This window comes from Drosophila rhopaloa, unplaced genomic scaffold (assembly GCF_018152115.1).
Source record: "Drosophila rhopaloa isolate 14029-0021.01 unplaced genomic scaffold, ASM1815211v1 contig_2, whole genome shotgun sequence".
NCBI classification, from domain to species: Eukaryota; Metazoa; Arthropoda; class Insecta; order Diptera; family Drosophilidae; genus Drosophila; species Drosophila rhopaloa.
Genome location: NW_025335083.1, coordinates 24,512,292 through 24,529,234, shown reverse-complemented (window position 1 = coordinate 24,529,234; position 16,943 = coordinate 24,512,292). Strand labels below are relative to the sequence as shown.

Genomic DNA, 16,943 nt, shown 5'->3' with positions numbered 1-16,943 from the left:
TCCAAACGCACGTATTTTTTACATCAGAATACATATCTTTGCGTATTTGTAATTCTAGCTTTCCACTCATTTATAGTTGGCGAAACAGATATGACTGAAGCGTAGGTATGTGTAGCCTGAAGGTCAGGCGCATGTTTTCTATATTCAAAAGTTTACTTTTAGCTTTTACTTGAAAGAAAACCTTTTTCACTCTACACAAAACCAAGGAAAGGTTTTCTCAATGGAATTAAATATAAGAAGAATTTAGAGCAGTACTAATATACGTTCGATTAAAGAAATTTTAAGCTTATATGACCAACTTGACTTTGTATAATAATAACTAAGACTAAAACATTTTTGTATACATAAAATATTATTTGCTTGCTATAGTTGAATTTAAAGTTTTCCCTCAATTAATTTATATTGAACAACAAAAAAATTGTAATTGTATATTATTTTGATTGAAATTTCATTCATATTAAGTATACGCACAGTTTTTCCAGTTCAATTCGAAAAAATACATTGTAACAATAATTTGCTGAATTTACACCCTGTTACCCGTATTATATATATAATTCATTGCAAATATGAAATATTCAATAGCGTTACGCTTCACTGAATAATTCATGGCCCAAAAATAAACTAACGAAAAACAATGAAAATTTCAAAAACACACATGCACACTGAGTGAGTAAAGTGCAATAAACAAAAATTTTATATCGAGATATTTATGCTGGAGAACAACAAAATCCTATTCAGTCAGTCAAGTTTTCTTTGCCACAGTCCATATTTAATATCTCTTGCACTCAAAAAATATTTCTAGAAGGCAAGTTAAGAAAATCATTTTAGGAACGTATATTCCGAAAATTCAAAAATAAATACATATAAATAAAAAAAAATGTTTTTTTTCCAATTTTTTTAATATCAATATTACTATTATAATGAGAATAACAAAGTATACCTTTTGTGTACATCTTTTATAGTTTTACCAAATGCAAAAACAACTGCAAGCGACCTTGAAAATGCTAAAATTGAGTCAATTTTTGATGCTGTTGCTTGTGGTTTACCAGTTTGTTTGTTTGTTTGAATTCCTTGTTGTAGTCGCTGCTATTGTTTTTGACAGCACCCCACTGAGTTATTAAAATTTGCTTTTGCAATTGCATTCTATAAACCGCTTAGCCTTTGTTTCACATCGAGCAACAAAATACTCTCGAAAATAGATCTCTGTTTTGTGTCCAAAAAAATGCAAGTGCAACAGCTGAGAAAATTCCAATTATAAACAATTTGAGCGCTGTGAAAAGAGAGAGTCGAAATGCACTTTTCAGTTATAAATATTTATATGTTTGGTGATGAAATTTTTTGGACAAGAAATACAAAGTTAATTAGTAAAGAAATCAAAGACTAAAGTGCTTTGAATTAAGTGAAATTTTTTTAGTTCACCCATAATATTAATAAAACGGGGCAAGTTTACATTTATTTATCAAATAACTAGATTATAAACGGATTATCCAAAATGCTTAAATTATTTTTTACACGTATAGCTCGTTGCTTATTTAGACTATGATTCCCAGTGGTTCAGTTTTCCCTTCAATTAATGAATATGAATCGAGTTTTAATATAAACCCTTTTCACTCCTTTGATGACGGGTATTTAATGTATGCCGCCAAAGTTATGACCTTCCCTGCCCAGTGTAATTGTTTTAGGGAATTATTATCAAGGATCAAAGCGATATCAAAACGTTGTAAGTCGACGGATAATGGACTTGTGGCTGCACGCCTGTGTTGGTGTGACCGAGCAGTTCGGATTAACCCAGACCCGGGAATTTATCCTTGGCATTTAACAATGCTTGACTTGCCCTGCCACTCTCTTGTTTTTACTGCTGTTGTTGCTGTTGCTGTTGCTGGAAACCGCGAAACTGCGCTTGTTGAATTATTTAAGGCACACAAGTGCGCACCACCCACAGCCACCCACCACCCAGCAGCAAGTACAAGGATAATGCCAAGCAGATAAAAGTGGCCGCAATGTAGCATACATTAAGGCGTCGGTGGCGACGCCGCCACTGAAGTCCTCTTTGGCAGCGGCAGCTTGATTATGTCTCGGGACTCGAGACCCGAGTCACTCCACACAAAAAAGAAATTAATTAATTTTTAAGCGTAATTAAATGCAAAGCAGCACTCGGTGCCCTGCCCTTCCACCCCGTCAGGCTACACTGAAAATGATTGGTATTAATTATACAAATACATATAATTAGTATTTCGCAACTGAGAAAAATAATATCATTAGTTCGAAATTTTTGTGGCTTGTAGTTAGAAGATTGAATTTTTTTACTAGCATTTGCAATAATCAATAGTTTTCTGTCTATGAATAATTGAAAAAAAAATTTAAAGACTTTATAAAGCGTAGAAAAAATGTTAGGGTCTTATAAACCTTATCTCATAAAAGTTATCAAAGTACTTCATCTTTCGCTAAAAATTTTATAAAATTTTTAAATAATTTTTTTTATCATTTCGTTTTCCTTCCACTAACCTTGAGCTGCTTACCACCGAATTTGTGGCAAGTGCAGGTCGACTTGGCTTTGTTTTGCTGGCCATGAAGGCGCAAGGCTAACAAGTGGGTGGGCGAAGGACGCGAAGGTTGCGCGCCTGTAATAATTTTTGGGCCTGAACATTTCTCGAAGGAAGTGATTTCTTTGAAATGAATTTCGAGCCTCCCTCGCCGAACATTTTTCCTTCACGCAATTAAAAATTCCACTCGAAGTCGGGGCCCGAAAAAAAGGTTATCCACTCGAGCGCAGTTAATGGGCTTCGAGTTCGGTTTCAGTGGGATTTCATTTTATTTTTTCTTTTTCTTTTGCTTTTGTTTTGTATTTTGTTTGTTGTGGCCCTGCGAATGATTGGCAAAGGGCAGAGAGCCCCAAGGTGGCTGGAACTTTGTCTGCCATTGACTTTTGCATGTGGGCTGGCCAATCAACGCCCAGGAGAAACTCAGGAGCAAACCAGTCAGGAGGTCAGTACAAGATCCAATACGAGACCCCTGAGAAACCCGAGGAGCAACAATGGAGCCCACCAGATTCTGATTCACATTCAATTTTGATGGCTCGTTTCGCTCGTTTTTGCTGCCTTTGGTCAATTTCACTTTTATGTGTTAGTCATCAGCTAAATGCCTTCCTAATATATAGTACACTCCAATCTGGCCTGTTTGCGTGGCATGTACATATGTATTTATATAGACAACGTGCTCGTGCCGATTTGTTAGTTATTTTTAGGCCTGCACACAAAAAACAAAACAAAGGCAAAACCAAATTCAAACAAAGCGAAACGAAACAATTACGCGCCATAGGCTCTCAGGAACTGTCAGTAGTTTCCTAATGGACTCAAATCCCAATTGATTTAAAATGTTTTGGTTATGAATGCACACAAAACCTCAAGGAAAATTCCAAGTTCACTTACAAGCAATATCACAAATAAACAAATATATAGATATAAACAGTTTAGAAAGAATATATGTCTTTTAAAAAATAGTTTTTCCCAAATTCTTCAACGTTATATAAAATTATCATTTATAAACAATAAAAACAAAATTTTAATTCGCTGAGTAGTATTTAGCTTGCATTTCGTTACGCAATAAAATCCCATTAATATTTGCAATCTTTGAATGAATTTCAAAGCTACACATGAATAAAAATCAGTGGAAAATATTTATTTAATGGCATTCCCCAACCACATACCGTATAAATATTTGCAGCTTTCATTAATTGTTTCCTACATAAGTTGAACAAACCAAAGGAGAAACGATTTTAAAACGAATTAATGCATGTCAATAAAGTCGAGATATCCAGAAAAAATATATATATCTGGCTGTGCCCCCGATCAGCACCATCCCATGTCGTTATTCGTTCGTGGCCCAGTTCATTAATGGACGGGCAACCTGCATCGACACCTCCCTTTCGGCCAGGCCACACAATTCAATTAAATTTATGCCAATGCCAATGTCCGTGTGTGTTTGTTTTTAGTCGGACGAGTGTGTGTTTGCTCACACGTATGTCAATAGCTGTTTTAAGTTAATTAATCAAAGCTGAGCCAATTTTTGCCAAACGTTTTCCACATTGCGGTCTGCGAAATGATGCGGTCGCTGCATTAGATTCCCTACCTCAAATTCACTGCTCAGTTGGTTTGTGAGGGTGAAAAAGATAAAGCAAGGTCGTGACTAAGTATCATAATTATTCGTAATATTGTATATCTAAAATACGCAAGTATAAATAAGCCGACTCGATTTCCTTGGTCTCTAAATATATAGCCTTTGACATCTCTTTTCCGTATCGGAAATTTTTCTTTGTATTTTTTCCTGGCTTCTGCATTTAGACATAAATCGAACTTTTGTAATTTAAACGCCATTACTTTTCGAATTTGTAAACAATTTAGCTTATTTTAACAATGTTCTCTGTTGTTTTAGCTGCTCGCCGATGATGATGATATTTACATTGGTTTTCGTTGAATGTATTTGTTTTGTTTGGGTTTTGGTTTGAACGTTAGTTCAAGGTGCGGCTAGTCTACACTCTGAATAAAAATGGCATATTCGTTTTAAAGCAAAATAAAATGTACTTTCTGTAAAACTAAGCAAATATTCGACGAATTCAATGGGGAATAAACAGTTCTTCTTTTCTTTAAGTTTGTGCCAGATTAAGGTAATTTAAAATCAAAAATCTATATTTTCTTAACAAATTCTTTGTGTGTTATGGAGATTATTTCGGCTGTGGCACGTGGCATGGCCCACTAATTGCCACTTGAGTGTGGAATCCCAGAACTGGGACCGGGTCAAAGCCGAGCCATTGGCGGGCCTTGGCACCCAAAAAGTAAGAAAAAATCAAATTCACACATTCGCAGGATACAAATGCGGGGCGAGGAGGCGGGGCCCGGCGACACAATTGTCCTTGCAAGGACACACAGCTGCCACATCAACGTCTTGGCCAAGGGCTGAGCTGCTGCTGCTGCTGCTGGGGAATATTGATCCGTTTTTTAAAAACTGGCCAGGTGGGCTGCCAGCGAGGCGTGGCATTTATGAATTGTGTGCTCGTGTGCCTGGGGTTTGTTTGTTCGTGTGCCACGTTGCGTATACGCGATGTTTATTGATTGTGTATTCTTTCACGGTGGCTCTTGTCTCGTCTAAGTTTCAGATCACAAATCACAGTTCGTCCCCGTAATATCTAATATTTTATTGCCATTTATTTCGGTCGAGCCTGCTGCAACAGTTTCCTTTGCTCAATGTCATCGACATTCAACGCAATTATGGCAAATTTCCGCCGTGCCCCCTCGCCCCTCGTCCCACCCAACTCCCAAAGGCGAAAGTTCAATTTCGTATTCAATTTGCGATTTCCACAGAGCACTGTGATAGCAAATTGCCAATGCCAGAGCCCAAACAATTTGAATGTCCTCATGGTCGGGGTGTGTGTGTGTGCTTTTATCGCCATTGACTCTGACTTTTCCGCCTGCAGGCCACCACCTGTATAGACTCTGGTAAACGATAACACTAACACACAGCCAGGTGAACCAGGTGAACTGGGTGAAGTGGGTGAGCCGCCCGTGGCGTTTCGACTGCAGCGACAAAAGCCCGTCGTCGGCAGCGGCAACGTGTCGAGCATAAGTAATGTTTATTTTTTATGTATATTTTATACATATTTCCGCTCTTTTTTCGGGGGCTACATGCATGTAAAACACGGCGCAAAGGAAGCTGAGGAACAGCAGTTTGCTAACACAAAAATTGCAGGTAAAAAAGAAAAAGAGAACCGAAAATGTCGATTAAGAGTGCTGGAATTTAAGATGGAATACATGGCAGCCAATTTCAAACATGTAGAGAGAACTTTTACGAGCCTCGTTTTTTCTCGATATAAAGCCCTAAAAGTTCTTACTAAGAGTAACTTTAACGTGGCATTGAAATTTAACTTTAACTATATTTGACATTAGTGCATTAATAGTTACTTCCACACGAGGAATATTTTAAATTAACAAACAAATATTACCTTGAAAAATAAAATAAATTCCTTTAAGATTCCTTTCTTTAGCATCTTAAAAGACAATTAAAAATATTTTTTCGTTTTATTCGTATTTATCGAAAACTCATTATATACTTAAGCTTTCTTTCCACTTATTTTCCCGATGCGTTTTTTTTACAAGGACTTCATTGGAGGCCTCGAAGAAGTAATTAATAGGCCTCCCCTGGCTCTCGATTATCTTTCTTGGCGATTGCCATTGTGGGTCAGCTGCCCAAGGCTGTGGACCCAAATTATCGCCGTGTAAAGAAAATGGGGGAGGGGAGGGGGGCCGAGAGTGGCACGTTCGTTGACCGGATGTGTGACTGCATGCAGTCGATGGACTCGTAAATTGCTATGGGCACGTGCCGAAGGACAGCGAAAAATAACAGATGGATATACCATTTCAATAATTTATGCCAAACAATAAGGGGAAACAAATTTAAATGGATCTTAAAAAGCATCTGCCATTTCTTATGCATGCTTAATAGCCAAGGAAAGTTTGCGAAACGCCAGCAGATCCAAGAGCTCCAGGTGATGGACGCCCACATCCGAACTGGGACCCAAACTCACATCACTCATACGCCACGTGCAGCGCACTCCTGTCTGTCTGTCTGTCAGACTCTTCTGCTCTGTTTTTAATTAAAAATATTAATGTGGAAGCTGCGAACTTGGCATGCTCATGTGAAAAAAGAAGCTTAAGTAGCGTTGCACATCAAAAATATATGTTTTGTGCATAAAAAACTCAATAAAAGTTACGAGTAATTTTTGGGAAATTTTATTACTAGAACTGATTAAGTTGTAAAATAAAAAAGTCTTATATAAAGAAAAATTGTTTGTTTAAAACTTAAATGCAACAAGAAACTTTCATAAGGAAATTATGATGAGGACTTTAATTTGGAGAAATCAATGTATTGAAATCATTTCATCAAAGCGCTTTTAAATATGTTCGCTTGTAATATTATTGCTGAAATGATAATAATTTATATACTTAAAATTCACAAGGCACTTTATCTATTCATTTTATAATTCAACATCACTTTCTTAAGTATACAATGTCAAGAGCTATAAGCTGATTTACAGATAAATATGTAAATTCTTTGAGTAGATTGTGTATGGAAATGCACCCATTTGCCAATGATTGGACAGAAAGCAAGTCAATTATCAATTGTAAGGCAATTGCATATGAACACGGACCCGAATACTCGATACTCCCCAAAGTATGCTATGAAAAATTGCACCGAAAATTGTTGCACATAGAAATCAAAGGCAGCGCCAATCGAGCGTGGAAACCACAGACAGAGAGAGATATATAGAAAGGAGGATGGACCGAGAAAATGGCATTGTTTGGGTGCAAGTGCAAGTCTTTTGTGTGCGAGTATCTGTGAGCAGCAAATCAAATTAAGCTATCAGATAACCGTGTAAACTCTGCAAAGCAATTGCAGCTTGCAGAGGCAGGAATTTTACCTTGATATTCGGCACAAACGCAGGACACACGCTCACATATATCACTGAATGGCAGAATGAAAAGAAATGGCTGGAAAAAATAGAGAAAGCCTGAAAAAATAGAGCAAAAGCGGCAAGCAATCAGCTTTGTCTGTGTGTGCTGTATGTGTGAGGCTGTGTGTATGAGTTACAGTTTTTGTGTGTGTGAGTGTGTGTGTGTGTGCAGCATAACTGACATGGCAAATCGATAGAACTGCGTTAAGCCAACGCCAACAAATGCGGTTGATAGTTGGTTGATTCTGCCTGCTCGCCTTTTTTCCCACACACATTTCTGCTTAATTTCTCCTCCTTCTCTTGTATTTAATTTGCCTTTGGCTTAACACAAAACAAACTGGAATACATGTGTGGCCTATAAATTAAATATTTAGTATGTAAGTAATGGAATCAATTAATAATCAATTGTATTAGCTAAATAAAACAAAAATAAGCAATAAAAGTAAAATAATTGTAGAAGTAGGTTAATGAACAATTTTATGTATGTACATATATACATACCAAACAAATGAAAAACGTTGTGCTCTTTTAATAAAATATTAAAGATTTATTTAATATTTGTAATTGAGATATAACAGATTAATAATAATCTTATAAAATATATAGAATAGATAAAAATAATAAATATTTCACTAGAATATGTCCACAATTGTAATCCATATCATTTTGGATGGCAACTAAAATTCCTTTTCTCATTCAAAACTAAAATATGCCCAACGGAATAATCACAAAAGCCTGGAATTATGTCAACAACAAGCTGTACTCGAAATGATTTTATAAACTTGTACAAGTTTTGTTATATTTTTAATCAACTAGAGTTTGTGGAGTTTGTCCTGCAGAGAAAAGAGAAATAGTGTGAGCTCAGCATAATGCATTTATGCAACACAAAGCCTGTCTGAGGGTCCTTTTTATTTTTTGCCAGCCACAATGACACCCACACAGGTGCATTTGCTGCCCATTTCTGCCTTGGTTGCGAAAGTGTCAAAGGTTGCGTATGGCTTTTTTTATTTGGCCGTCGAAGGTCGCGCGAAATGCGTTTATCCAAAACGGGAAATGTCACAAAATGGCTGGCAAAAAGGGAAAATTGAGAAAATTGCAAAAAGCCCATCAAGGTTGGAGCGTGTAGAAAATCGCCTTAAAGTGCACAACAAGAGCTGTGGAGAGGGCACGAGGGTGTGGAGGGACTTTAAGGACAATGGCGGCAGGCGACTTAATGTCAACAGCAGGCAGTTAATGACACTCATCATTATCGGAGACATAGAGACCGGAGACCAAGCTTCTTATCGCACACACTCGCACATTCATTAAAGCACGCGCACGCATACGACCCGTTGTCCCGCCCCCGCAGCCAGATTACGTATACGCCCGAGTGTTTGTCAGGCGGAGGTAGCAATGCTTAGTGACAAAAATATCGGAGCAACCTTGGTTGGGTGTTTTCGCCTGTGGGAGGGCGTGCACTTAAATCTGTTCTTGTTTCAAGTGCGCACAGAGCACGTTTTAGCAACGGCTTCGGTTCATTTTAAGTGACGCTTACACGGCACGACATCATGGCCCCCTTCCACCTCCCACCATCCACCTTTCATCCCTCCCCCGTGGCATTGCATAACTTGTTGCTTTAGTTTGCGCTTAACTTTGCTCTCAATGAATTTTATAGTTGCGCCTGCCAACCAGCCAACCAGCCCACATCCTGGCCGTGCACGTCCTTGCTTATATAAAATCCTGTCTATATCCGCTGCCTGTTGCTGACTCTTCTCTCGAGCCGTTGTGTGCATTTGGCTTTTAAATATTTAACCAGCGCAATTATTGAGTTCACTATGCCAGAGCTTGGTTTCAATTAATTCCAAATGTTATGCACGAATTCTCGTTTTATTTCGTTGAGAACTTTTCGAGATAAATGGCCGATTTGGATCTGCTTGCAAACTTTGGCTGCGACTCCAAGGGTAACAAAAAGTAAGACAACTTTACGGGTTTCGGATTTGCTGAAGCAAATTCAATCATGGTTTGTGAACTGTTTTTAATGAGTTTTTCGCAGAAAACTCGTTGGGCATAGCTGGAAAAGCGTTGTATACTCAAAAAGCCTTATACGAAAATGTTGTGTCTTTCCATGTTATTAAATTGAATTTCTTAAAAATTTTATTTAAACTAATTTGCTTACATTTGTACTCAACCTTTTTTATTATTAGTTTTACAAAACTTTATTTGTTTATTTATTTGCATAGTAGATTTTCTCAATACATCATTAAACGATTAATGAAATTGTTTGATTCCACGCTCTAATTGAATTATGTATACTCGCCCATTCAGACAAGTACTCTCGAGTGTTTTCACACCTACTCAAAAGTGGGGTGCGTTAAATATTTGCGATACTCGATATTTTTGTAGAGCCGCAGTTGTTGGCAATTTAACACCCAGTTAAACTGCCAATGAAAATCCCTTTCGGCGCACACAGTTTTTATCAAATTGGCACGACCCTTGCCCCACCTGACCTCCGACATCCATTTTTACACGTGCTGTCAATCAGTGGCCCCACCTCGGTCCAGTTAGTGTTCGCGCGTAACCTCAAAGGCCCTTCCCCCCCCTTCTCCTCACCTTCCACCGAATACCCTTTGACCTCCGCCTACTGGAAGCCCCGCTGTCAGCGCGCTTTTCGTCGTGATTTTGTTTGCTGCGAGCGGTGGGTCTGAGGTCCGATCCCAGTGCCAGGTTAACTCCCAATGCCAGTGGCCACAATCTCCTAGGGTAATAGTGTTTTTTGAGGGTATATCAGCACATCTGGATACCAATTTCCACTGGAACAGTTATTTGCATTTCCCCTAAATGTTCTAAAAACTATTCTTAGCCATTGTTTATTTATATAATTTCGAGTTCACACATCCACACGGTTTTATGTGTTTTAATTGGATTTTTAAATTGTTTATGTGGTTTCTGATAATAAAGATGTTTTAGAGACTAATCTAGAACTAGATAACCTGCACATAACAAAATTAAAAATTAAAATTTATGTATATGAATTAGTAAGTTATATTAATAAATTTGTATTTAGATAGAATTCATAATAATAACAAAGAAAGGTTGATTGGTAACCTTCTAATTAATGATTTTGAATTAAACTTTATTTAACTTACAACAAATAAAAACCAATCATTGAATTGCAGAGAATTTAATAGTCGAACTTTATACCTTACCCTAATTTTCCCCCTTTTCTGTTGTTGCCACGCACCAGCAACGTGCCAATTAATCATATTAATTTGTTGCCATTCGCTTGTAAATTTTTCGTATCGATTTTCAGCAGCCGCTGCCCCAAAATGAGGCCCGAAATTTATGCTAATTTATGCTGGCTAGGAACCGAAGAGTCCTTGGACCTTCGGGCAAAAAAAGGGCCCGCAGCCGACTGAGCAAACATAATTGTAACTATTTTATGGCCAGCTCGCCAAAAATTATGTTAAGCGGCACGGGCAGTAAAAACAGGGCTGGCGAACGACCAACAAAATAACAACATCATCATTAACATCAGCGGCAGGAACAACAAACACAATGGTGGCGTTTTAAAAATCTAATTAGCTGCTTCAATGGCGAAATTTAATTAAATAAGTTTGTGCAACTGCCGTCGATGCTGTAAAGTTAATTAAAAAGAACTGTTGACACATCCACACATGCAGGAAAGTGTAAACAAGAGCGAGGAGGATGAAATCGTGCAGGCACCTTGGGAAATATTCCTGCCAGTTAACCAAGTTACTGCAAAGTTCTTAACTTTCCGATGGCCAAAGTTATGAGTGCTTGACTTTGGTGGTAAATTGATTTGGATTATCAATGACAAATTAGGTGGAAAGCGATGATTTATTTATACACGAGTGGGTATATGTTTCACCATCTGTAAAATACTATCTTTTGCGCTATCTCTTGCCACTTTGACATTTATGGGCATCTGAATATTAATAGATATTCAAACCCATATCATATCAGTAGTTATAACAACCTTCTTCGCCCATAAATTGTTGTCGAAACTGTTAACCAAGCTTTATTGTCACACTAATCAAAGTTAATGCAAAAAGCGATTTTGATTGCAAATTAAAGTACCTTTATAAATAGTTTATAATTAATTTGAACTTAAACTATTTATTATAAGAAAAGACAATCCTGAGTTCGATATTTAATTGATATAGTATATAAAAAAAGGGAATATATTCCTAAATTTATAATATAAATATTTTAGAAGCATTAAGTACTTGACTTTAACTATTAAGGCTTGTTGCTGATTTTTCTTTCTGTCAACTAGCTGGAAACCTTCACTTCTATTTTGATCCTCTCTTGCAAAGTGCACTGCAGTGGCACAAAATCAGACATTTGCATATGAAATGACTAACCGGAAGCTAACTAAATCGTAACTTCATTTAAGTCTGCCTGCTAAGAGGGACTTTGCACAAATGTTCCCTGGTTCGTTGCCCATCCACATCCACATTTTCCCATTTGTTGTCACGCTCTGGCTGCCTGCGATACTCTAGCCGGGATCCGATGACTCGGGCTTCAGGGTTTTTGGGTGGTGGGCAGGACAAAGTCACTTGCGTTGTCCTTAAGCGAATTAAGTAGAGCTTATGCTGGGACTCCCAGCAGTAACTACTTAACGGAGCAAAAAACTCGGGTGGCCATTAACTCCCAGATTTTATGCAAGCTTTTTTGTCAGTGTGCTGTGCGTTTATGTGTTTTTCAGCTTGATGCCCTGCTCCTGGTCGTCCTGTTTTGTGTCTCTCTTTGTGCTGCTGCTCACTTATTAATGAGTGCTCTCTCAGCCAACCACCCACTCCTCCCCCCAATTCAGGATGTACTCGCCACATTTGCACATTGCGCCAGGATGGCCTGCTCCTGCTCCACGTGGAGTCGCAGGATGCCTACGCAGTTATCTGAGCGCCTGGCTGGCAATTCCGTGCGCTGCTCACATACAAACATCCAGGTGCGGAGAGGCACACAAACGGCATACACACATACTGCAGCACACAATTACAGACAGCGCAGTGAAAGGACGAGCTGCAAAAGTTTGCGGCTGAAATGAGGAAAGATACGAAAGAAAGAACGGGAAAACAGGGTCGAAGTTAAGAACATCCTTTTGATATTACAGAATTAGCATATATTTGTTAATACAATTTTAAAATATTCATACTTAAGCTTATCATATACAAAATAAATGTTTTTTTAGGAGCTTGACGCGTTTTTTTAAACTGCATAAAATAATACAAAATATAAACCTTTTTTCAAACCATATTTAAAGCTATCTTTAGTAAACATTTTGTTTGTTTTTTTTTCGACAACAACAAAAGGTTTGCTAAATTTCTTCCTTAGATTAAAAACCTTTGATATATTAAAAAAACATTTAATTCCCTTAATCGACAATTTTAAATCAGAAATGGAAAAATGTATTTTTTTGCTGAAAAAATAAGCAATTAATTTCTTTGTTGAAATGAAAGTCAAAACAAGACTTCCTTTACCAGGGTATTTACAAACTGACAAAAAAAAACAGAAGGCCGAACGAATATCTCGCTTTTTATTTAGTTTCAGTTTTCGACAGGCCCTTTTTGCCGCTCATTTTCCACAGAAATTTTCAAATGTGCAACTGTTGAGTATTTATTAGTGTGCTCTATAAGCATGAATGGCTTTGTGTGTGTGTGTGTGTGTGTGTGGGCAGGGTCGAGGGTCGAGGGTCGAGGGTCAGGAGGGTTTGTGGGAGTCTAGATGGGTCGGAGGTCAGGAGGTTGAGGTTTGGGGTCTGGCTCGTGTGGCTCCCTAGGGGATTTGCGCTTGAATACAATTTTAGCGAATGTATTCAAGTGCGCAGTGGAAAGTTCGGGGCTAACTAATCAAGAACCTATAAATAGTCGCCCAGTTCTCATGAATTCAGGTGTTTTCTGGTATTTCGTGATCCAGGTATCCGTGCCAGCCGCTGGAGATCTCAATCAGCTTTCGTGTTTATGTTTTTTGGGCAGTTGGCGAGTAAATGAAATATTCAATAGCTAAATGTACAGCACGGAACTATGGAATCTTTAAAGAGAAGGCAAGGTATAATTTTGTGTATGCTCGAAAGTTAAGGCACTTGGAATATGTTTTCTTAGTGTGCTTACTCATGGTGATTTGGCTAACACAACAAACTTTAATAAGCACACCCATAGCCTAAGCAAACATAATAAGCAATGAAACTATAGGTTAACATATATATACGATTATGTTTGACTTATTCAAATCAAGTACATATTTCATTAGGCATTAATATTTAAAATTCAATTTCACTAATACAGTCTTTTAATCTAATGAATGAGTTGCAACTATGGGCCATTTATCATTCCGTAATAGAAATACAATTATGTGTTTCACCTATTTCGTTGTTGTCTTTGTTTAATGACTAATGGAAGAAAGATATGACAGCTTATGACAGAACTATATCGATTTCAATCACTCTAGATTCTTAAAGTACTTCCGCAAGTGTAGTTTTTCTAAAAAAATTAAAATAAAAAACACAAATTGTGACTTCACTGTACTTTGGTTTCACCATTAGCAAAAATTCCAATTGATGATTGTTTCTCATTCGTTAATTGGTGCTCAAAACAAGTTACCGGTAATCTAACTGCAATTCTCATTTTGCAGAACCTGTTTTTTTGATTCGGCCTCAGTGGGTTAAACTCAACTAAGCTGATAATTTTGCTGCAGCAACGCTGACTGCGCAGTCGAAGTCATGCTTATCTAATCTGAGCTAATCGTGATTGTACGCACATATAAATTTATGAATTATGTTTGCCAATATATAAGCATTACAATTAAAAAGTACGAAACAAATAAAATTGTTTTTGAAAGTAAAGTAAGGTTTTTAATGTGTAAATCTATTAACTAAATGTTGGTGTCCGAAAATAACTATTGCTAAAATATCCAAATGTAAATAAGTTTCAAGGCCTTCAATAGTATTGTTATAGCTGGAGGCAAACACAAAAAGCCACTAATTTAACGAGATAAACTAATCTGCGGGCGGGGGCAATTGAGGGGGCGGAAAAGTGAACGGAGCGCAATGACGTCGACGACAACGCGAACTGCGGCAGCGGAAAAGTCGGGCAGCATTATTTAGTGGGATATTATTTTTAGGCACGCGGATATCAAGAATATAGCATTATATTTCTGTTTCGGGTGCCGTTTTCCACGTAGACTCCGTGGCGCAACGGTAGCGCGTCCGACTCCAGATCGGAAGGTTGCGTGTTCAAATCACGTCGGGGTCAATTCGCGAATTTTTTTATTCATTTTTTTAATCAGCATCCTGTCAATGTTCAATTATTAAACATAAGATGAGCGGCGAACTAAAGAAGAATTTTAATATTAATTGATTTTGAAATACAAGTTTGTCGTCTCAGAGAGAATGCAAAAAAATAATTTTTAAAGTTGCTATATGCCCGAAAAAAAATTGTATTACGATTACAACTAGAAATGACTTTATGCATTTGATCCAAAGTGTTTATTAAATTTATGTAATTAAATGAATTTATGCAATACAAGGTATTATTTGATTTGCCAAGCATTTACTTTATTTATTTCTGTAACATTTCTATGAATTTATTCCACTTATATCTACAGCTTGTCCTGCCAGCCAACGAATAAATCCAATCAATGTCACCAATTACTCGTCTATTTACAACTCACTGGTCCGAAATGATCCCCCTGGTCTTTTAAGTCCCTGAATCTGTTAAGAGACCTTTGCAAATAAATCTTTTCAATTCGCTTAAGTGACGCCTTTCAAAGTTAAATATGTTGGTGCGCTCTTGCTTAGAGTCGTTTTATTTTTGTCAATTAACCAGCGAAAAGTCAAAGCAAAAATCACTTAAAGTATTCAATTACACAATGTAAAACAACGCAGCACGAAATAAAATAGATGAAAGTGCTGGGAAAATAGAGGAAAATGGGAAAATCAAGGCGGAGGGGGTCTAAAAAACCAACAAAGCGAATGGAAAAGTGAAATGAAATAAAACTGCGGGACAAAGTGAAAGCCAGTGGGCAGAGAGGGACGGAAATAGCGTGGGAGGAGTGCAGCGATAGCAGCAATAACTACAACAACAGGTGGCTCCCGCACATGCCATTTACCCCCCTCAATTTATTTCGCCTGTCACTGTTTTCCTCTCCTTTTCCACGCCCTCGTCCTTGGCAGTGGGTGGCTGTGGGCGTGTGCCTCTGGCCTTAGAATAAATATACACTGCGCCACCCACCACCTCATTTTGCCTGCATTTATACAAATAATTGTTTTTTGGCCAGCCAGCCACCCAGCTCGTTGCACTTTTTTGCAAATAAAGTCAAAGTTGTTGCCGCTGCTTAATCTTTTTTCGTCGTCGTGATTTCAACAGCTGCAGGTTGGCGGATGCAGCTGCTCCTGGAGAGCGGGTCGAAAGCAACCAGGTCAGGCGAACAGCTAACAGTGGGGGAAAAGCTTAGCTGACGGATCCTTGAAAGCATTTTCACCCGGAGGCTGATTCTTCTTCTTGCAATAACAATGTGGTTGCCAATAAAAAATAGAAGATTATGAAATGCTTAATTTTCTTAATTTCAGCTAGCCAGGAGTTTTGCCTATGTAACCTATTTTTCGTTTAAAGAAGACTTTTTTTAAAGTATGAACTGAAAGGAGAAACAAAATTGGAAGGCAGTTTAAATACACAAATATTGATTGATGATTAACAAAAAAATTGCATTTCTCAAAAGCCTGAAAGTCTTCAGAATAAATCTTCTTGGAAATGAAAATGACAATTTATAGAAATTTTACTTTTAGTAGTTTCTAGTCATTATTTTATCTTTTAAAAACGTAATTTTGAAAGATATTTATTCCGCATAAATGTACATCTAAATGTATGTTATGTATTGTTATAAAAATGAATATTTTTCGTATAAGCACGGGATTTTATCTCTTTTTTATTTGACCCATTGTGCGCACAGGAACAGGCAGTTGTTAACTCTGATTTAATGGCCAAGTTGCAGTACCTGCAACTACCTGGAGCTGCTGTGTGTGTGTGCGTGCTCGAGCGTACTTAACTGCCCTCTTCTCTCAACCCCCTTTAACCCCTTGTAGCCCCCTTAACCCCCGCCACCCTGGCGTATCTGTCGGGTTGGCCGTGCTCAACAGAAGTGGCTACGTGCTGTGTTTGCGGCTCCCGAGATCCATCCGGATACCTGATGCAGTCTGCTACACCGGGCCAAAAGTTAATACGAAATGGGGGCCAATTTAATATAAATTATATATTAAATAATAATATATAATATTCTAAAATTTTTGCGGTTAAAATTTCTATTTCTTCATATCTATTTGGCCACGATTTAGATTAAAAAAATATTTTTAAAATGTTTGATGAAATGTGACAATTTTTGTTTGGTGTACCATGCTACGAGATGCGGTCCTTGTTGTGGGCTTTTAATGGGTTAATGGCGCCAG

The 16,943-nt window shown here is 37.7% G+C and overlaps 1 protein-coding gene and 1 non-coding gene across 2 annotated transcripts in view; both read left to right on the top strand.

The window, feature by feature from the left end:
• LOC108053437 overlaps positions 1-16,943 on the top strand; it is a 44,169-nt gene that overhangs the window by 13,755 nt on the left and 13,471 nt on the right. The gene's annotated exons all lie outside the window — the stretch shown is intronic.
• Positions 14,683-14,754, top strand: Trnaw-cca. The gene has a single exon. It is a non-coding gene; the product is annotated as a tRNA-Trp (tRNA).